The following is a 22,144-nucleotide window of genomic DNA, read 5'->3' on the forward strand; positions in this document are numbered from 1 at the left end:
CTCAGCACAACCCCTGGCTCATGATCCAGCCTCCAGACCTGTTGCCGACCACCTCTTCTCCCTTCTCCACAGCACAGTGTGAAATGTAGCTGCCTTGGGTCCCTCCCTGCATAACAGCCCTAGTGTCTCCTCATTGTCTCCCAAAGCCCACACTTCTTGGCCTCCATCATCCGACTGGACACTACCTAGCAGATTCTTCCTCTGAACGCATGTGCACCTCTGTGAATTGGCACCTACCTTTCCTACTTCAGGGAGGACATGTCTGGGAAGCCTTGTTAGTGGCCCTCATGTGGTTTAATTCCTGATGGGCAGCTTGAGCTCACCTTCCACCAACATCTTTCCTCGTGGACTGGGGGTGTCCAGAGCGTCCTCGGGAAAGCATAGCTGACTCCAGCAGACCTCTCTAACCTCTCCCTCTACCTCCAACCGCATATCAAAGAAAAGCTGAATAAATGTTTGGAAGAGTCAACTTAGTATAAGCATCAACTTTCCAAAACTGATCTAGAAGTTTAATATAATTCCTATCAAAATTCCAGCAAAGTTTTTGTAGATATAGACAAACTTACTCTGAAGTTTACATGTAAAAGAATAAGCCCCAAGATAGTTAAAGCAATCTTGAACAAGACCAGTAAAGTGGAGGGATCACTTTTCCCAATTGGCAGGTTTACAATATAGTTATATTGTATATATATAGCAAATCAGTACAGAATTCATGATACAGATCAATAAAACAGAACAGAGAACCCAGAAATAGACTCACACCAAGAGAATTGACTGATTTTTGACACAGGTATAAAAGCAAGTCAATGAAAGAGGTAGACTTTTCTGTAACTAAATGGTGCTGAAGCAATTGGACATCCATAGGCAGGAAGCAGACGAATGAGTGAATAAATGAATAAAACTTGATATAATCTAGCTTAAGGGATTGAGCTCCTTGAAAAATAGAAATCATTTCTGATTAATCTTTGGCACCTAGCACAGCATCTGGAACATGCAGACACTCTATGGATAGTGAATGAATGGATGATTTGTCAATGCTTGTGTTAAGTAGTACAGAAGTGGCCCAAGTACGCATTTGAGATGCTTCTCCTGGGGAAGAACCATCTGCACTGAATTTCAGAGCTGTACAGGATTTGTCTTGAGATAAACGCTAAGACAGGCAGTCTGTTCCGTGGAAAGAACGCTGACATCAGATAATTTTGGAGAAAGCTCATATCTGAGTTTGAGCACCAGCTTAGTAAGGTACTCACCAATGCTTTTCACTCTGGAACAGTTATCAACTATCTCTGGACCTCAAATTCTTCATCTATAAAGTGTGAAAGAAAATATTTACCTCAAAGGTTATATAAGGATTCATGTTCATATTAAGCACAAACAGTGCCCAGATATAAAAGACTAAAAAAATTATCTCTATCCATTCAATGATCTTAAAAAGTGTTAAATCAGAATCTGTCTTTATAAAAGGATGTAAATTGTTGAGAAAAATTAAATAGTAGTAAGTTGAAGTAGTCTTACTTTTGGTTTTAGCTAAACAGCTTTTTCTGGTCTTACTCAGAAATGCCCCCAGTAAGAATTCTCAGTTCATAACCAAAGTCATAGCTATTATCACTTGGATTTCTCTAAATATTTCCTACTCAAGCAATCACAGCCAATAGCCAGTAACACATGGATGAATGACACTTTTCATTTATCCCAAGCCAACTCTGTTTGGAACTGTTTAAACGAAAATAGATTCCTTCTGTTCATGGGGTTCTTGCAGCAAGACTACTGGAGTGGTTTGCCATTTTCTCCTCCGGGGACCATGTTTTGTCAGAATTCTCCACTATGACCCATCCGTCTTGGGTGGCCCTGTAGGGCATGGCTCATAGCTTCATTGAGTTATGCAAGCCTCTTCACTATGACAAGACAAGGCTGTGACCCATGAGGGGGTAAAGGTTAAGGAACATCCCTGGGTTAACAGCCAAATATGTTAACCAATTTTGCCACAGAGACACTTTGAATTGTGCTGCTAAAGAATTGCCAACATCCAATGGATCATCAAATTGCCAACATGCCTTGGATCATTGGAAAAGCAAGAGAGTTCCAGAAAAACATTTACTTCTGCTTTATTGACTACGCCAAAGCCTTTGACTGTGTGGATCACAAGAAACTGTGGAAAATTCTGAAAGAGATGGGAATACCAGACCACCTGACCCGCCTCCTGAGGAATCTCTACACAGGTCAAGAAGCAATGGTTAGAACTGGACATGGAACAACAGACTGGTTCCAAATAGGGAAGGGAGCACATCAAGGCTTTATACAGTCATCCTGCTTATTTAACGTCTATGTACAGTACATCATGTGAAATATTGAGCTGGATGAAACACAAGCTGGAATCAAGATTGCTGGGAGAAATATCAGTAACTTCAGATATGCAGAAGACACCACCCTTATGGCAGAAAGTGAAGAACTAAAGAACCTCTTGATGAAAGTGAAAGAGAAGAGTGAAAAAGCTGGCTTAAAACTCAACATTCAGAAAAGTAAGATTATGGCATCTGATCCCATCACTTCATGGCAAATAGATGGGGAAATAATGGAAACAGTGGAAGACTAGTTTCTTGGGCTCCAAAATCACTACAGATGGTGACTGAAGCCATGAAATTAAAAGCCGCTTACTCCTTGAAAGAAAAGCAGTGACCAACCTAGACAGCATATTAAAAAGCAGAGACATTATTTTGCTAACAAAGGTCCATTCAGTCAAAGTTATGGTTTTTCCAACAGTTGTATACAGCAGTCATGTATGGATGTGAGATTTGGACTATAAAGAAAGCTGAATGCCAAAGAATTGATGCTTTTGAACTGTGGTGTTGGAGAAGACTCTTGAGAGTCCCTTGGACTGCAAGGAGATCCAACCCATCAATTCTAAAGGCAATCAACCCTGACTATTCATTGCAAGGACTGATGCTGAAACTGAACTCCAATACTTTGGCCACCTGATTCGAAAAACTGACTCATTTGAAAAGACCCTGATGCTGGGAAAGATTGAAGCAGGAGGAGAAGGGGATGACAGAGGATGAAATGGTTGGATGGCATCACCGACTCGATGGACATGTGTTTGAGTAAACTCCGGGAGTTGGTGATGGACAGGGAAGCCTGGCTAACTCCAGTCCATGGGGTTGCAAAGAGTTGGACACGACTGAGCGACTGAACTGAACTGAACTGTATTCTCTGAATTTTTAACTATTTTAAAATCTTCATCTTTGTCTTCCCTTCAAGCCCATGTGTTCAGGGACCAACTTTGCAGCACTGAGTGAAGTCACCTATAGTCCCCAAGAAAACCTGGTAAATCCTAATGTTCAGAGATGAAAGAAGAAAATGAGCCCTGAATTCCTTTGTCATTAAAATTTCTTCCTTGTCGACTGAGTTTCTGTGGATTTGAATGAATTATCTAAGAATCAGTGTTAGCGTTTAATTGGAAGACAGAGGAAACCACAAAGAGTCTGACAAGAAAGGGCAGACAAAATAGGAATGTCTCTAGGCATTGAAAAGTTTGACAGGCGAGAAGAGTTTGTGATTTGAAAAGCAGCTGGAGAACATGAGTCAGCAGGAGATAACTAAAAAAAGTTAAATAATTAAGCTTACATAATAGCTATCTGATTGACTATCTAGATGTGGTTTTAATTAACACTTTTAACCTCTCTTTGTTGGTAACTATATATTATCCAATCTAAAAGTGGAGAACTTTCATTATTACCAAAAATCATTCATCTACAGAGTGTTGGGGGATTTATTTCCAAACTTAGCAAAGGAGCTACTGTCCTTCCAACTCCCTTCCCTCTCTCCTCCTCTCCACACAAACTCCCTTACAATTAGTTCTCTGAGTGGAAATTGAGGACTTGGCTCCTCCTTTCATCATTTTCTGTAGGTAAAGTGGAAGACTTAGTCCATCAGTCCTGTCTGACTCTCTGCGACCTCATGGACCATAACTTGCAAGGCTCCTCTGTCCATGGGATTCTCCAGGTAAGGGATGGGTTGCCATCCCTTCTCCAGGAGATCTTCTCCACCCAGAGATCAATCCAGGTCTCCTGCCCTGCAGACAGATTCTTTACCATCTGAGTCACCAGAGAAACCTTTCTATGTGTAAATTGGGATGTAATGATATGAAGAACTAAATTCTTGAGCAGGTTTACTGGATGGGAGCCCTTTCCTGGACAGAGTAGGGGGTGGAGTCGGCAAAGTTTAAGAAGATTTAGTCTTCCCACCTTTGAGGAGTTCTGAGCTATGTTTAAGATAGATCAATAAATAAATGTCCCTGGTGATGAAGAAAGTAAAAGATCTGCAAAGGAGGACAGAAAATTTTCCCAAGTTTGGGACAGAGTAGTTGGAGAGAAAGGCAAGGAAGAGATACTGGGGTTGGTGCTGAAAGCTCAGCCTCTGGGCACCAGTGCTGAATTGAATCTTGTACACAGAGTTTGGGGTGAAGTACAAAAGAGTAACTTTATTGCTTTGCCAGGCAAAGCAGATCACAGAGGGGCACAGTGACCCTCAAAACTGCTGCAGTCCTTTAATCTGGTTTCAGATAGTCTCTCTGAAACCAGAGACTGAGTCTTCAGTGCTGTGCACAGACTTTCTGTGATTGTGGGGAGCAGGGGTTCCCCCCTACTTGTTGTGGGCAGGGTTTTCATTATGGTGACTTCTCTTGCTGCAGAACATGGGCTATAGGGCTCAAAGCTTCAGTAGTTGCAGCACACAGGCTCAGTAGTTGTGCCTCATGGGCCCTAGAGCTCGGGCTCAATAGTCATGGTGCTCTGAGGCTTAGTTGCATATGGAATCTTCCCTGACCAGGGATTGAACTCATGTCCCCTGCATTGGCAGGCAGACTCTCAACCTCTGGACCACCAGGGAAATCTAGGTCTCAGTCTTTTGATGAGTTTCTCTGGTTCTTTTAATCTGGCCCTAGATAGTCTGCTCTGAAATGATGAATGCTAATGTCACGCGAGTGTATGTTCCTCGGTTCTTTGTCTCGTCACAACAAAGAATTGGAGCGATGGACATTAAGGCCCTCGGCGCGTCACAGCTGTAGGGTCTTGAACAAACCGTGTTATAGCTCTTAGGCAAATCAGTGTTACAGCTCTATTTGATTTAGAAGATAGCAGGAGAATCCATCCTTGAAGTGTGAGGGCGTGCCAACCCAAAGACTCGAAGAGAAGAGAGTGGAGGAGTGCGCGGGAAAGGAGAGAGAGTGAGAGAGAGAGAGAGTGAGAGAGAGAGAGATAGGGCACACGCACGCGGTGTGTGGGGGCGGGGGGAGAGAGCGCACGCAGGCGGGAGAGAGAGAAAGAGAGAAAGCGCTTTGGCTCTTCCTTTTACAGGCTTTTTCCTCCACCTGGGCCTGCCCAATGCAAACTGGGCTTAGCCAGAAGTGCTATTTGTTCTACCTGAAGTCTTCACTCTGGTCCTTGGACCTTCCTTTGACCTTCTTTGTCTTTTAGCCACTGCCATTTTGGACTCCTTTTCCCTATTCTACCTACCTAACACTAACATCTTCCATTTGTAGAGGATATTAGTTCTGTAAAGAGCGCAAAGGTATTGTATCGTGTATCCCTTGAGGTAGAACCAGGACTCTCCCCCAAGGCTGCACTTTTGTTTCTTGGCTGCTCCCCCGTAGTCTCTGCATCCCCTCCCTTCCCTAATTAACAATTGTTGAAAGGGCTTGCATACCCAAGAGCCCCACTGGATTCATCTCGGTTTCAAGGTTGAGTCCTGAGGACCCTGCAGAAAGGGTACCTAACATGCAGCATGAGAGAAGAACTATAAAGTTATGTTACTCCAAAGCTAAATTCAAATCCTGCCCCAGGATACAATTTTAGTGTACAAACTATGTTAGAAAGGATAGCTATGAGCAAAAAAAAAAAAAAAAAAAATGTTAGAGGGAAAATAAAATATAAACCTAAATGATAGTAAAGAAAGAAACTGCTACAGCCATCTGCCTGAAGTGGGAGCAGGGGTGCGGGATATTAACCTTGACTGGGACCTTGAGGGTTGGATAGAATTTTAAAGTGAGAAAAAGTAGTGTTTGGAGGGCAATGATAAAAAAGTTTGGTTTTGCTTAGGCCAGAGTGTGGGAAGAGATAAGCTAAGCCTGAGGGCAGAAGACCTTGAATACTAAGCCAAGGAATTTGTATTTTACTTGCTGAATTTTTACAATGCTGCATCCAGCGTGTCCTTAAGTCAGTACATCCAAATACAAAGGTTTGTTTTTATTTTCTTTTTATTTTCCTTATCCAAGGAACCCATAGTAAGATCTTCAGATCTATTGCTGTCTGTTTAAATAGGTAGACATACTTTCTAACCTCTTCCTATACTTTTTCTCAATATAATTGCTAATAGTGACTCCTTTCTCTCTCAAAAATGGGTTGAATGATAAATTACTTGGACATCCTACTTACCTGCTACAATTTGCACTTAGTCCCATCTGGAAATGTAATGGAAATGTAATTCATTAAGTCTTTGGCAGGTGGAAATTTGCAGCTCTCTCTGCTGTTTTCACTTTGCTTGTGTCGACTTAAAAAGTATTCACAACCTAAAAGCTGAGAGTTGTTTTATGCAGTGGGAATTTTTAGGACTTTAAGCCCTGGAGAAAGCATCTCAAGTGATCCCAAGAGAACTGCTCTGAGGAGGTGAGAGGAGGAGCCAGGTTATATAGAAGTTTTGCAACAAAGGGCAGGTAGATTTTTTGTAAATTAAAGAAAACCAGATATCCCAAGTTAAGGAATTTTGCACTTTTTTTGTGTGTGTGAAAAAGTGAAAGTGTTAGTCGCCAGTCATGCCCAACTGTTTGCAACCCCATGGACTGTGTAGCCTGCCAGGCTCCTCTGTCCATGCAATTCTCCAGGCAAGAATACTTGAGTGGATAGCCACCCCAGGGAATCTTCCTGGCCCAGGGATCAAGCCTAGGTCACCTGCATTGCAGGCAGATTCTTTACCATCTGAGCCAAAAGGGAAGCCTGTGTATGGAAAGATGCAAGAGTCTGAGCTCACTGAAATCGTTCCTTTGGTGCGCATCTCAGCTATCCGAGGCCAGTGTCCGGTTTTCACATCCTGAGCTCCTCAGGACTCACCACTCCCTCGTGGAGGGCTGCAGTAGCTATTGTCTGTTTACTGAAGTGGCAGGAAATAGTCCCATTCCTCACCTGCTTTCAGGTTAGACTTGTTTGTCTTGATGCCTCCCTGCTGCCTTCTCTCCTTCAGGTTTAACGTCTGACCAGCTTTCTTCCTTGGGCTTTAGACCCATTTGTCCTGGAAAAGACTCCTTTGACAGCCAGAGCTTACTCAGTGGACCTCCATCCTAGCTGTGCATTTGGGATTAAATGTCCCAACAGGCAGGCTAAGCACTAACCAGGAGAATTCCACACAAGGAAATTTTTCTAAAAACAATCTGATTTTTGGTGGTTTTTATAAAATATTTATCCCATCAACCCACTTGAATTCGTTAATATTTTACAGCTTCATTTTTGGTTTTTGTTTTAATTTCAGATGAGGTCATGATAGCTTTTGCCATGCATAAGGCCTCTAAAAGTCTCCCCTTCCCCTTGCTCTAGCCCATCCTCAATGCTCTTGATCCCCTGTATATAGGGTGGGACCTGGACTGGTCCTGGCATTTGGTACTAAATGGGTAAAGCTAGCAAAGACATCAGTGAGGCCAAAGGAATACTAGATCCCCCCTGGGAAGAGTTGAATCTGGGGGATGTTTGTAAGCTTGCTCAAGGCCAGGAGAGGTGAGGTTTGATAGAGCTGTAAGTAAGGGCTGGTGTTCCACATGGGGAGCAGAATGAAAGCACCACCTGCTTTGGGAATCAGGATTTCTCAGGCAAAGGATTCCGTATCCTACCTTGGTCTCACCCTCTCTCCTCCTGCAGGACCCAGATAGAGTCCTGGTCCTCAGCCCACACCTGTCCTGTCTATGAGTCTAAGACCCTTTTGTCTTCTCTTCTGTGGGTTTTCTTAGAGGACAAGGCCCTTCCACCATAAATACTCAGCACTGTCACCAGCATTGGTGCCCTGTAACTTTGGTTTTACCTCTTCCAGCATCTCCTCTTTACCAAGGAAGATGAAGGAGAGGAGATATTGTCATTCACCATATGCTGGTAGTTGTAGCCTCTATACTAGACACTTTACATCACTACCAATATTTAATTCTTATAACAAATAATGTCTAGAAGGTGATGGCAATGATCTCTTATTTTATTTTATTTTTTTCTCATAGCCCCGCCATGGCCGGGTCGAGCTGCAGCTCCGCCATCTTGGGCCGCCGCCGCCGCCGCCGCCGCCGCCGCCGCCGCTTGCTGCCCGCGCGCCGCCGGGCCGGCCCATCTCTCGGCAGGGCGATCTCTTATTTTAGATGAGAAACTGAGGCTTCAAGTGTTTTTCAGAAATTGCTCAAAGAATCGATGAGAGTGGGATTCCAATGGCAGCTTTCTAATATAATGTGCTGACTCCTAGAGCTGTTCTGGAAGGTGCTGGAAAGTGCTACTGGAAACAAAAATGTTAAGTCATAATTGATTCCTGCCCCCCACCCCCAGGAAATGATAGTCCAGTGAGGCAGGCAAGCACACAGAAATCCACCCCAACTGGAGTAGGGTACCAGGAGAATAGACCACATAACCTGTCAGAATTCAACTCAAATATCCCATTTCCTGAGAGCCACTCCACAAAGATTCTAATCAAAGAACTATTATGTGTCTTATGCTAAAGTGCTCTATACTCTAATCAGACCACATATTTTAGCAATTTAATGTACTAGTAGAAAATAGTATTAGATGTAACATTAACAGGCTATGTTTTCATTCACTATATATTTATTCTAGGAGTAATCCTTGAATGTGTACTAAATTCTAGCTTCCTCCCTAGGTGTCAAGAATATAAATGCAAATATCATGTGAATCTTGACCTCCAGGTCTTAGAATTGGTTTAATGACTTTGTAAGAGCACATTGTATAATTCTAACCATCTATAATCCTTTATTGGGGCTTCCCTGGTGACTTGGGGATAAAGAATCCACCTGCCAATGAAGGACATGTGTGGTTCAATCCCTGGATTGGGAAGATCCCCCCAAGGAGGAATGGCAACCCATTCCAGTACTCTTGCCTGGAGAATTTCATGGACAGAGGAGCCTGGAGAGCTACAGTCCATGGGGTCACAAAGAGTTGGATAGAACTTAACATCTAAACAACAACAACAAATCCTGTTTCAGGGGGCTCTGGGCTGCATTTCTTAACTAGCTTATGGAATTCTCACTTTTCCAGGCATGTGGACGGTATGCAGAGAGTTCTCACCAACTGGGAATAATACTCCATTGCTGGATTAATTCAGTGGACACATGAGAATGAAGAAGGTCAAGGGAATCACCCTGTTGTCTGGAACATAACCACTGATGGGACTTTTCTTGGTATGCATTTGGGTAGGAAAGTGTAAACAAAAAAATAAGATGATGAATTTCATCTGCTATAACCAGGCTCTCCCTGAACGATGCATCACCCCTTACCACTCTCTCGCTGCTTCCCTTCCTGGCTTATGTGATAGAAGAGAACAGTTTACTGTGGACCTTGCAGGTAGATATCTGCATCTGAATCCCGGTTTTGCTACCAAGAAACAAGTTGCTTTATCTCTGTGAACCTCACTCACCATCTTCATCTATGGAATGGAAGTGATCATAATCCTGCAGCAATGCCCTTGCTTGGGACCATTAAAAAGTTAATTAAAGGGCCAGCCACCGATCTTGGACTTCCCTCGTGTTTCAGTGGTCAAGAATCCTCCTGCCACTTAAAAAACTGGAAACAGAACTGCCTTATGATCCAGCAATCCCACTGCTGAGCATACACACTGAGGAAACCAGAATTGAAAGAGACACATGTACCCCAGTGTTCATCGCAGCACTGTTTAAAATAGCCAGGACGTGGAAGCAACCTAGATGTCCATCAGCAGATGAATGGATAAGAAAGCTGTGGTACATATACACAATGGAGTATTACTCAGCCATTAAAAAGAATACGTTTGAATCAGTTCTAATGAGGTGGATGAAACTGGAACCTATTATACAGAGTGAAGTAAGCCAGAAAGAAAAACACCAATACAGTATACTAATGCATATATATTGGAGAAGGCAATGGCACCCCACTTCAGTACTTTTGCCTAGAAAATCCCATGGATGGAGGAGCCTGGTAGGCTGCAGTCCATGGGGTCGCTAGAGCTGGACACGACTGAGTGACTTCACTTTTCACTTTCATGCATTGGAGAAGGAAATGGCAACCCACTCCAGTGTTCTTGCCTGGAGAATCCCAGGGATGGGGAAGCCTGGTGGGCTGCCGTCGATGGGTTGCAGAGTTGGACATGACTGAAGCGACTTAGCAGCAGCAATGCATATATATAGAATTTAGAAAGATGGTAACAATAACCCTGTATACGAGACAGCAAAAGAGACACTGATGTATGGAACAGTCTTTTGGACTCTGTGGAAGAGGGAGAGGGTGGGATGATTTGGGAGAACGGCATTGAAACATGTATAATATTATATATGAAACGAGTTGCCAGTCCAAGTTTGATGCACGATACTGGATGCTTGGAGCTGGTGCACTGGGACGACCCAGAGGGATGGTATGTGGAAGGAGGAGGGAGGTGGGTTCAGGATGGGGAACACATGTATACCTGTGGTGGATTCATTTTGATATATGGCAAAACCAAGCAATACTGTAAAGTTAAAAAAAAAAAGAATCCTCCTGCCAGTGCAGAGGACATGGGTTCGATCAATCCCTGGTCTGGGAAGATTCCACATGCGGTGGAGCAACTAGGCCTGTGGGCCATAACTGCTGAGCCTGCAGCTGCAATTCCTGAAACCCATGTGCCTAGAATCTGTGCTCCACAACAAGAGAAGTCACGACAATGAGAAGACCTCACACCCCGATGAAAAGTAGCCCCTGCTCTCCTAAACCCACTCCCAGCAACAAAGACCCAGCATAGCCAAAAATCCGGAAGTGCTAGCCACCAGTCTGAATATCACCTTTTCTATACAGGGCACTGGGGTCTTAGATTACTAAGCACAGTTGAGACAAGCTGCCTTTGAGGCTTCGGTTTCTAAAATTTGGTAGAAAGAGCCTCACCTTGGGGCAATACAGTAGCCTCATTTTTGGTTTTCTCTTTGGTGAGCTCTTTGAGGGCATGACTAGCCTTTATCTTGTTTACCTTCCATTCTCAGAACATTTCTAGTGCCAACTGATACTCAGTAAATGATTGCTGATTAATAACTATATATTTGGGGGAACCTCAAAGACAGCATGACTTTTTTGTACCAAAAAGCTTATTATTGAATCCACTTTATGTAAGACTCATGTTTCTTCAACTTCTTTCTTTTTTTTTTTTATTCTAATTTTTTTTTTTTAATTGAAATGACTATTCTTGCTTGGAGAATCCCATGGACAGAGGAGCTTAGCAGCGTACAGTCCATAGGGTCCCAAAGAGTCAGACACAACTGAAGCGACTTAGCACGTGTAGTTAATTTACAAAGCTGTGTTAGTTTCAGGTCAATTGGTTCAGTTATACACATAAGGCTCTCTTTGTACAGTCAATATTTTCTCCACAAGAGTCTACTTTTACTTAATTGAAGTTTCTTCCCTATCCCCTTCTTTCAAGCGAAGTTATCAAAAAAACAGATGGTTATGTGCATCCATAACCACATACCAACAATGCAAAGCAGTGACGTGACCCTAAGTGGGCAGAGTGGTAACTAGGAATGCAGGTCCTGTTACTTTATCTGGATTCAAGTCCTAACTCTGTAGTTGGGTGACTGGGCAGGTTGATTCACCTCTCTGAGTCTTGGTTTCCTCCTTCTCTATAAAATAGAAATAGCAACACACAAAAAAGGAAATAATATAAATAATTAAAATGGTACCTACCCTTTGGAGGGCAGTTAAGGATGACAGTGTGAAAGTCACTATCCAGCTCACCCAGCAGCATCTGGCCTGTGGCTAGTGCTTTCCGAACTGTTACAGTGACAGCATCTCCCAAACACAGGAGACAACACAAGCCACCTCAGTCTCTGAAAGTCTTAGAACCCTGGATCCAGACCTGTCAGGTCATCTGATTTTGATGGGCACAGGCTGTGCCCAGTAGACGCTGCTTGCTGAAACGATGTTCCTGGAGACCTTCAAAGTCAGCATGTCTAAATTTGAACCCATAACTCTTAGAGGCCCTCTCTTGATCATCATCGTCATGTAGGTCACCCATGTCAGGAGCCTGTGAAGCTTCCTCACCTCCTTCCTCATGCTCTAAGCCACATCATTATCAAGGGCTGTCAAACTGCCCTTTTTATGACATCTAGGACTCAGCACCAGCTTTTAAATCCCTCTGCCTGACAGGCTTCCTAATCCTTCACGTTGGTGGCTGGTCCATCTCCAAACCTCTGATTGGGTACCATCAGAAAGCTGATCCTTCCCACACATAGCTGTGGAAAGAGTCATTCTCACAAACAAATAGGATAACGCCCCACTTTGCAAACCTTTCTTTGACCCCTGCCAGCTCCAGGAAAAACGTCACAATCCATCCCAGTGTGGGAACCTCCTGGCCTCACCAGCCTGCCTCTTCCCAACCTTTGCTCCAGCCCCCAGAGGACACCGCTGTGCTTATAACTGACTACACAGTCCTCTGCCTGAATGCCCTTCCTCTTTGGTCTTCCTAACAGAGTCCTGCTTTTTTGTCTGAAGGCTCTTTCGACTCTCACCTGCTCTGTGACTCTTCCCTAGGCCTGAGACTCTGATCCTGTCTCTCTTGCCTCTGGTATTTAGGCATATCTCCTTTTGCTACCATAATTCCCCAAGCTGCAGGCCTTATCATCCAGTATGGTTATTGTGAATGGTCTTCCTGTCTCCCTGGTTACACTGTGAAACACACAGTAATTGCCAGGATGGGAGCACCATTCACCGAAGTCATACCACCCAGAATAGGGTTTAGAACAAAGCAAATGATCAAAAAATACTTAATAAATGAATGAGAATGATTACTGAATTAATCAAGTGTGAAGGTAAGGAATTAGAGGGCACACAGGAAACAGTCTGCTTGGGATGCTGTTAACCCAGAGGACTGTGGGGGTGGCTCCCCTACTCCCTCAAAGTCCTGGCACAAATGTCACCTTCTTAGCAAGGTGGTCACTGATCACTGAATTTAAACCCTCTCACTCTGCACTCCCCACCCCCTTTCCTCCTGCTTTTCTCTAAAGCCCTTGTCATCATGGAAAAGTGAGAATGAAAGTGTTAGTTGCTCAGTCATGTTCGACTCCTTGGGACTCCTAGCTCACCAGGCTTCTCTGTCCATGGAATTCTCCAGGCAAGAATACTGGAGTGGGTAGCCATTCCCTTCTCCAGGTGATCTTACCAACCCAGGCATTGAGCCCAGGTCTCCTGCATTGCAGGTAGACTCTTTACTTTCTGAGCAGGCAGGGATTTTGTTTGCTTTGCCTATTGCTATACCAAGAACAATGTCTGATGTACTTCAGGTACTCAGGGCACATTATACTGAAAATGAATGAATGAATGTCAAGCATTCATGACTCTTGTCGTAGCTGACAGGTTTGTTAGAAAAGGGAGTGATCATTTTAGCCTAAGGCTAACGACTCCTTTGAAGTTCAAGGTCCATAAAACCAATTTTAACAGATTCCATTTATCAAAAAAAACAAAGAATATTCTTTTGATGATCTTATCTACTCATTAGATACTCATCTTATCTACTACTATCTCAGACTAAACCAATGGAAGGATCAAATATCATTGATATAAAATTCAAATATTAAACTAGTAATAATATCAAAGAGAATCAATAATAAGGCTAACACTTCACCGCTTTTACTATGGGCTAGGCTCTGTCTCAAGCATATGACATGTTTTATTTTGCTTTGCTATTTTTTTAATACTTATTTTTATCTATTTGGCTGTGCCGGGTCTTAGTTGCAGCACTTGAGATCTTCCATCTTCATTGAGGCATGAGGGATCTTTTAGTTGTGGCCTGTGGGGTCTAGTTCTGCAATCAGGGATCAAACCCAGACCCACTTCATTGGGAGCATAGAGTCTTAGCTACTGGATTACCAGGGAAGTCCCCATATGACATGCATTAACTCATTTAATCATCACTTTAACCCCATTAGTTAGTATTATTATTTTCCCATTTTACAAATCAGAGCACTGAGGTGTGGAGAGCTTAAGCAATTCTCTTGAGGTCACAGAGCTGCAGTGTGGGGAAATCCAGAGGTCATGGTGAAAAGTGAAAGTGAAAGTCATTCAGTCGTGACCAACTCTTTGTGACCCCATGGGCTATACAGTCCATGGAATTCTCCAGGCCAGAATATTGAAGTGCATAGCCTTTCCCTTCTCCAGGGGATCTTCCCAACCCAAGGATGACACCCAGGTCTCCTGCATTGATTCTTTACCAACTGAGCTATCAATTAGTATTATTATTTCCCCATTTAACAAATCAGAGCGCTGAGTTGCAGAGAGGTTAAGCAATTCACTTGAGGTTACAGAGCTGCAGTGTGGGGAATCCAGAGGCCATGGTAGAACAGAAGAAATGCAACACAGCAAAGAGCTTGCATTCAAGCTCTTAACCGAGTCACATGTTCAAGTAACCTCGTTTTCTAAACTTCGATAACCTCACCTGGAAAATGAGGAGGATGGTACATGTTCACGTGGTTGTTGAGAGGCTGACAGTCATTATATGAATACGTGAAAGTGCAGTCAAAACAAGAGCTTCTAGGGGGACTTCCCTGGTGGTCCAGTGGTTAAGACTCTGTGCCCCCAATGCAGGTGGCACAGGTTCAGTCCTTGGTCAGGGAACTAAGATTTCACATGCTGAAGGCCTTGGCCAAAAACAAACAAACAAACATGACATGAGCTACTGTTACTCATTGGGTAACATATGATGTTAATATTTTTATCCCATTCAATGTTATGACACTATTATAATTACTACATGATTGCCTCCATCTCATTCCAGGAAATAAACGTTGCTCTAGTTGGCAGTTCATTCATACATCCTGGGCATAAGTTGTTTTCACTTGTCTCTCGTGTCCCCGAGCAGCCTACAAGCTGAGTTGAGGTTCAGATCTTCTGGGAGGTAGAGATGGTCTCAGCCCACAGCCAGGCCAAACGTTACAGGATCTCCTCATTTTAAAAGCAAGAGAGTCTGGTTAGTTGACATCAAAGGTGTGAATTTAAAGACCTCTGCCACCTGATGAAGATTCTTTAGTGTTAAAACAAGTTCTGGGGCTTCCCTGGTGGCTCAGTGGTAAAGGATCTTCCTGCCAATGCCAGAGAAGTGGGTTCAATCCCTGATCTGGGAAGATCCCACATGCTGTGGAACAACTAAGCCCACGCACCACAACTACTGAGCCTGAGCTCTAGAGCCCATGAGACACAACTACTGAAGACCAAGCACCCTAGAGCCTGTGCTCTGCAACGAAAGGGGCCAGCGCCATGAGCAGCCCGAGCTGGAGAGTAGCCCCCGTTCACTGTAACTAGAGAAAGCAGAAACAAAAAGCCAGCACAGGCTAAAAGAAAGAAAGAAAGAAAATTTAAAAACCAAGTTCTGCTTCGAGGCCTTTCTCCCCATCTGCCCTCTTTGGACAATGTTTTCCCCTTCTGTCTAGGAACCAGTTAGTTCTCACTGCTCATGCTGCCTCTTCAGAGAAGCACCCTTAGGCCTCCAGGCAGAACGGATGCCCTACTCCCTGCTCAGTCCATGCCCACACATCTCCACTGGCACTGTCACAGCCCTGATGCAGACATCAGTTGCATAAATAGTAAGTATCTGTCTGCACTAAAATATAAGTTGGATGAAGCCAGAGACCATCTCTATCTTTTTCAGCATTGGAACCCAGGGCCCTTTCTAACTACAACAGCTTGCCTGCAGAAGGTGCTCACTAAAATATTCTGAGTGAAAGAAAGCACCCATTGGCCACTTCGGGGAAGCCCCAAGCTCTCTGAGCCTTGGTTTCCACGTCTGTCAAAGAATCTGCTTGGCCATGGCGTGATTGCAGTGGATACTGCAGTGAGAGCTCTCATGGCATAAAAAGTGAACAAGCAAGCAGGGACTGAGGTGCCACAGTTTCTATCCAAAGCATTTTAGGAGGTGAAAAATGGCCTCCAAGACAGAGTTATACACCAGACATTGTTATTTGGAGCAAAAGCAACCAGGAGGGAGAAAAGGACATATGTTGACTTGGAGGGCAGAAGGAATTCCAAGCTCTGCAGTATCTTTGGAATTCTTGGAGCCCTTTCAGCATGAATCGGGTTACACGGGAGATATATTTGGGTTTTACCATCCACTCAGGGGTGCTTCACGTTGGCCATGGAGATGAATCTTAACTTACTATAAATAGAATGAAGAGAGGTCTGTTGCTAAATTATTTATTGCACATTCCATCTTGCCTGAAGCAATGATGTTTTTAGGTTCCACAAAAGTAGCTGTGTATAGTCTGTAGTCATTACATAAAGGAAACTCTGACAGTTTAGATTATAAACCATAAATTATCTGTTCATCAGCTGGTGAAGAGCACACAGTGTGACTATTGTGTTAGTGCAGGAGACTAGAAATAGATATCTGCAGCTTCTCCCAAACACTCTGTCCACATTTGCCATAAAGGTCCACTAATCAATGTTTGTTTTCCATCCTGTAGAATGAAAAGCAGAATTTCCTCTCCTTTACCTGATGGGTCCTGCATGGCTTCCCAGGGCCTGTGGAGAGACAGCCAGGCTTAGAGGAATCTTCCCAACACAATACAGAATAAATTCCTTACAAAGCTTCACATTACAACAGATAGATTGAGAAAGCCCTTCACATTCCTCCCTTTAATTGCAATAGGTTTGAGGTTGAGGGAGATTTCTCAATAGGGAAACAACTCATATACCTCTTTCTCTCTTTTTTTTTTTTTAATAAATGAAGGTATTTGCCTTTCTAGAAAGGCATTTTTCAGGCCCAAATTTTTATTCCTCTTTTTGTTTCTATCTCCTCCAATCTTTTCCTATAATCAGTTAATAATGATCATTCATTTGGTTATTCATTTAGCAAACATGTATTAATGCCTATCATGGGTTGAACTCACTATCTGTGTAGATAACGCCACTGGCCTTCCTCCAGCTCAGCCTGGGCACCTTGAGCCCCTTCTCCTGAAAGCCTTCTCTTCCTCCAGTGCTCTTATCCTTCAGATCTTAGCTCAGATTTTACCAACCTGGGGACTCTTTTTGATCATCAAGCTGGATTCCACCTCTTTGGTGTCCCCACACCCAATGTACACACTCCATGCTCTCATTTTCCTCTGTCCAACCTCTCCCAGAACTTCCTACATTTTGAATATATCTGGTGACATGTTCCCTACATGGAGTTACATATGCGGATGCATTTCAGCATCACATTAGGGGCTTCCCTGGTGGCTCAGACAGTAAAGAATCTGCCTGCAGTGCAGAAGGCCTGGGTTTGATCCCTGGATTGGGAAGATCCCCTGGAGAAGGAAATGACAACCCACTCCAGTATTCTTGCCTAGAGAATCCCATGGACAGAGGAGCTTGATGGGCTATAGTCTATGGAGTCACAAAGAGTCAGACACAACTGAGCAACTAACACTTTTAGTTTTTCACTTTTCATCATCAGATCAATCATGATCGATATGTATTTGTTGAGCTACCAACCTGTTTGCAAACAGTCACAAAATCGAGAGTAGCTTCTGCAGTCGAAGTTTCTTACTCACCACTTAGTCATGTACTCCTCTCTGCAGCCCTTCTCAGAGTGGCTGTCCTCCAGGGCCCTCTCAGGGGGCCTGGGCTGCGTCCAACTTGAGACTCTGCCATCTTTTGGACTGAGTCAGCTGGCAGATGCAGAGCAGAACGTGTCTAGTGGACACCTCAGTCTGGAAGGGACGCACGTCTTGCTCATCCACCATCCTTTGGCCAGAATTAGTCACATGACTCATCAAGGGGAAGGGCAGCTGGAGAATAGAGGGGTGATCCTCTGTTATAAGTGGATGCAGCTAGGATCGGCCACAGGCACCTAAAAGGACGATGAGGATGCTGATGGGCAAAGACATGGGTGGGGGAGGCAAGCAAATAGCATGAGCAAGGGCTGGGGGAGGGAAACAAGAAATAATAATAACAAAACACTAATGATTTGGGGGCTTCCCTGGTGGCTCAGTAGTAAAGAATCCACCTGTCAATGCGGGAGACACATGAGACACGGGTTTGATCCCTGGGTCAGGAAGATCCCCTGGAGAAGGAAATGGCAACCCACATCAGTATTCTTGCCTGGGAAACCCCATGGACAGAGGAGCCTGGTGGGCTACAGTCCATAGAGTCACAAAGAGTTGGACATGACTGAGTGACTGAAACATGCACACACAATGATTTGGGAGGAACTATAATAAATGAAGAGGTATCTTATAGAGGCATCTAGTCCCTCAAGGATAATAGGCTGAAGAAAGTTATGGATAGGTCGTTGAGTGGGCAGATAAATGGACAGATGGATTTGCACCTGTGGCTGAGGACCTGCGACATTCTTCTGTAGAGAGGTGCAAGGTGAACTGGGATGCCGGTCCTCCCAGCATCCTATACATCTCTCCCCACCCATCTTGAAGTGGACACATGAGGAACTACAGAAAGGCAGGAACCCCGAATGAAGGGATGAGAGGCTGGATGCCCCTTGAGAGTCTGGCCCTCCAGAGATGCTCTTAGGAAGCCTTTTGACTTTGCTTTCATTCGTTTGTGAGTTAGTCTCTCATGTCTTTATCTGCTGCCTCCAGCCTGACCACAGGACAGAGAAGTGAAGGGAAATAACAGGTGTACTCTACTGGCAGACAATGGCTTCTCAAAGCATGTGCACAGGCTAACAGGATAGAAGTTAAATTCTGAAAGCAAGGTAGAGCTTATCTGGACCCCCGTTCATGGAAATGATGAGGACTCCGAAACCCTGGGGTGGGGATGGGGTCCGCCACCCACGTGATAAGAGCAGAACAAGGACCCTGGTCTCTCCCAGCTGAAGTGTGTGCCAGGGAATCAGGCCTAAAATGAGAGAGTGAGCGAGTGTGTGAGCAGGTGCTGAGTGCTATGGGGAAAAGGGAAGGCTAAACAGGTGAAGGGGGACCAGAAATGCTGGGATGCTGGCAAGGCACGGAAGGCAAGGTGCAAGAGCTGGGTGACGCTGAGCCAAGTCTTGAAGGAGATGAGAGGTGAACCATGTAAACATCAAGGGAAGACACTATCGGGGTCAATGAGAGGCTCGAAGACAAGGTGTGACGTGGAGAATACATTTCAAAAAGATCACCTTGGCTGCTCGGTTGAGAATAGACCTTGAGAGGTAAGATGTGGGGAGACCATTTGAAGGTTATGGGAGTGACCTAGGCAAGAATGATGCACTAAATTCATAATCAAAACTATAATGCTCCAGGCAAAGGCTTGATAGATTGCATACATTAATCACTTATAAACTAAGCAGAGTAAATATTAAAAACTTCTAATTCTATTTTTCAGATGAGACAAAGAAAAACCAGAATTCAGACAAGGCAAGACCTTCCCCAATGTCACAAATGACATACCTAGGTGTAGTTAATGGCAGAGACACGCTTCAGATTCTAACTTATCATTAATTAACACTAATCATTGTTAATAGTCAATTAACGATGTTGTGATAGTTTCAGGTGGACAGCAAAGGGACTCAGCCATACACATACATGCATCCATTCTTCTCCCGGGGGTAATTTTTTAAAGCATGGAGTAAGATATGAAGAGTCAGAAGAAAATAATAAAACTAGGAAAATTCATCAGACCAGAGAGTAGAAGAACAGATGGGGAGGAAGAGCAGGACCCTGATTCGGGCTCATTTCTCTGTTCTCCATCTGAAACTCTCTCCTCCCCTTTTTCCTTGCACCTGTCTTCATCAGAGAGGGTCCTCACCCCGTCCCTCTTGCAGATTACTAAAGTTGGTGAAAAGCTGATAAGCTCTGCAGACCCCTGGCCTTCCCTCTGCTAGAGCCTGCATTGCGCTGGGGTCGATGCTGCAGTTCCAGGCTCCTTTCTCAGCTGGCTTTGGGCTCTAATCCGCCGACGCATATCCTGGAGGAGGGACAGGAATGCTAGGGGACGGGAATGCTGGGGTGTTTTCCCTCTCTGTCTTCGCTGCAGCCTTTCCAGCCCAGCTGGTGACCTCGCCCCTGGCCTTGGGCAAACTCACCTCACCCCACTGCCATCCAGTATCAGATGACACTGACTTTCCTTCTTGTGTGAATCTCTGGGTTGCTTTGTTCTATTTATTACTTATTTGGCTTCTCCAATGTAGCTAACACCCTAGATTAAATTCCTCCCATTTTAAACACCGAAAGTGACTTCTGTTTCTCTTGAATGACAGACAGACATCCTTTCCACCAAGAGGCAACCATGCAATCTCAAGTGTGCCATTTCAAAACCATAGGAGACAGGACTCCAGTTTTGAGGTACCTGCCTTAAGGATGAGTTCCACTGCAGATTGATAATGCTACCCGAAAAAATTCCCTTTGAATAGAAGTCAAACTGTTTGTAGTGAGAAAAGCAATTTTGAAAGAATGATCATCAGTGCCTTTAAAAGTTTTCACGATGAATTAAGACACATTATCATCCACAAATTTTCTAAAAGATTCATCAATATTTAATTTGCTTCTCCAAATCACATTAGGATTAACATTACAAAGCAAACAGGCTTTTGTTCTAAGGAAAAATGTATCAGGGCTATGCAGTGGTTTTATCTGACACCTCTGTTAGCATAATACAGTGGAAGGGAGTATATTTGTGTTTGTACTCACAACAGATTCTGTTTCTGAATTTCTGCCCTTGGCTACTTTTACAAACTAAGCATCATTTAACCAGCGGGAAGACACGGTACACAAAACTTTACAGCAGCAGGATATGTTCCCTAATATTTGGCTAATCTTTGGGTGATCTCAAGAGGAGCTAGTGGAAGAATGTTAAGAGTTAGCAGGGGGTATGTGAACCTCTCTTTTTATTACCTGGCTCAGCTAACACTTTGCAAGATGTCATGGCACAAGAATCTAATCATTGCCTCCAGAATCTCTTCACTGCTCTCTTCAGAACAAATCTGTGTCAGGTTCCTAAGTGCTAAGCTTGAATAGATCTGCTCTTAATAATTAATCCTTTCCTTAAAGTGCTTTGATTTTTCAGATTCGGCTGAGTATATATTTGGCAACTCTAAGCCTGTTGTGCCAAAACAAAATTGTAATGTTGATGGGGGGTGCTTAGCTGCTCAGTCGTGTCCGACTCTTTGAGATGCCATGGACTGTAGCCCGTCAGGCTCCTGTGTCCATGGAATTCTCCAGGCAAAAATACTGGAGGGGGTTGCCATTTCCTCCTCCAGGAGATCTTCCCAACCCAGGGATCAAACCCAGATCTCATGCATTACAGGAGGATTCTTTACCATCTGAGCCACCAGGGAAGCCCATTGGTGGGGGATCAGGTGTAAGATTCCAGGCCCCATGAGATTTTAGTGGAAGAAGCTCAGATGTGCTGTCTTAACCCTTGAAGAGAAGCTTGGCAGTCGTCACCTCCCCAGAAGAGGCATATTTAGCCTGAATTAAACACCCCTGCCTGCTGGTTCCCATGCAAACTGTCTTTGCTTGTTCTGTGTGTCTCTTTGTGTGCATATGTGTCTTTGCTTGAGCTGTTGCTTTCCTCACTTCACCCCTGTTACTCTGTATTCTTTTCTGAAGATTCAGCCATTGCCTCCTCCACGAAGCCTTCTTTGATTCCTCTCCCATCCCCAACACCTCCCCACCAACACACACATACCCTGACCCCAGCTTTCCTGCAGCTCCTCTGCTTCCTTCTGCACATAATTCCAAGATGATCTCCTTGTGGGTCTGCAGCTACCTGCAGACTCCGAGTTCCTGCAGAGTATGGACTGTCTCTGGATGCGAGCATGTATACTCAACAGCTGCTCTGTCCCTGTTCCTTGAACACAGCTGAAGGGAGCTGACCAGAGCAGCTGATCATCTTTGAAGTCGAGATCGTGCCTCCAGCAAAACTGCAAAAGGCAGCAGCTCCTCCAGCTCGCGCTCCGTGACCATTTCAGGACACAGAGAACATTCATCTCTCTC

General features: G+C 44.2%; 1 long non-coding RNA gene across 2 annotated transcripts; it reads right to left on the reverse strand.

Moving 5' to 3' along the window:
• Nucleotides 1–8,322: 8,322 nt before the first annotated feature.
• On the reverse strand, nt 8,323–18,186 carry LOC104997371. Of its 2 annotated transcripts, none has more exons than XR_826322.1 (4): nt 17,762–18,186; nt 16,723–16,751; nt 14,674–15,176; nt 8,323–8,511 (listed from the first exon to the last, which is right to left on the reverse strand). It is a non-coding gene; the product is annotated as an uncharacterized LOC104997371 (long non-coding RNA). The 2 variants fall into 2 exon arrangements; XR_826323.1 differs by having other exon boundaries at nt 14,674–15,179.
• Nucleotides 18,187–22,144: the final 3,958 nt, after the last annotated feature.

The sequence above is a fragment of the Bison bison genome, unplaced genomic scaffold, assembly GCF_000754665.1.
Source record: "Bison bison bison isolate TAMUID 2011002044 unplaced genomic scaffold, Bison_UMD1.0 scf7180017864307, whole genome shotgun sequence".
Taxonomy (NCBI): Eukaryota; Metazoa; Chordata; class Mammalia; order Artiodactyla; family Bovidae; genus Bison; species Bison bison.